A 525-nucleotide genomic window follows, 5' to 3' on the forward strand; every position below is an offset into this window, starting at 1 on the left:
TCGCCTTAGTGCCGGTCACACACAGAGCAGCCGCCCGGCTTGATTATGAATGAACGTAACATGAACGCGTATCGCGGACGGGGTTGCTACTACGCGTTGAAGAAGCAAAAGAAGAGAGCGAAAAAGGTAGGTTACGAGAGCATAGCATGCGGCTGATCCCGTTGGGTGAGAAACATGTGTGACGTAAGGAGCGCTAGCTTATGTGTGCGTTTGGGCGACCGGTTTTCTCGACGGGGACGTAGCTCAGTGGTAGAGCGCTCGCTTCGCATGTGAGAAGTCCCGGGTTCAATCCCCGGCGTCTCCAAGTGGACTTTTTCGGTTTTTTACTAAGTTGTTGTCAATGACATTCACTTCATGTTGGCTTCTTTTACTGAAATTAGAACGAAAATTGCCATATGATATTTTACTCTTGTATTTGTTTGTTTTCACAACAAATGTTTTGGTCATGTTGCAAACATTGCGCATTGTTTCATTCAAATTTTCAATTCTTTAGTACTTCCTATTAATTGTTGTGGCTGAAACGCA

At 45.1% G+C, this 525-nt stretch overlaps 1 non-coding gene across 1 annotated transcript; it reads left to right on the forward strand.

Annotated features, from left to right (window-relative positions):
• The first annotated feature begins 232 nt into the window (after positions 1 to 232).
• On the forward strand, positions 233 to 304 carry Trnaa-cgc (transfer RNA alanine (anticodon CGC)). Its single transcript has one exon. It is a non-coding gene; the product is annotated as a tRNA-Ala (tRNA).
• The last annotated feature ends 221 nt before the right edge of the window (positions 305 to 525 follow it).

This window comes from Anopheles maculipalpis, chromosome 2RL (genome assembly GCF_943734695.1).
Source record: "Anopheles maculipalpis chromosome 2RL, idAnoMacuDA_375_x, whole genome shotgun sequence".
NCBI classification, from domain to species: domain Eukaryota; kingdom Metazoa; phylum Arthropoda; class Insecta; order Diptera; family Culicidae; genus Anopheles; species Anopheles maculipalpis.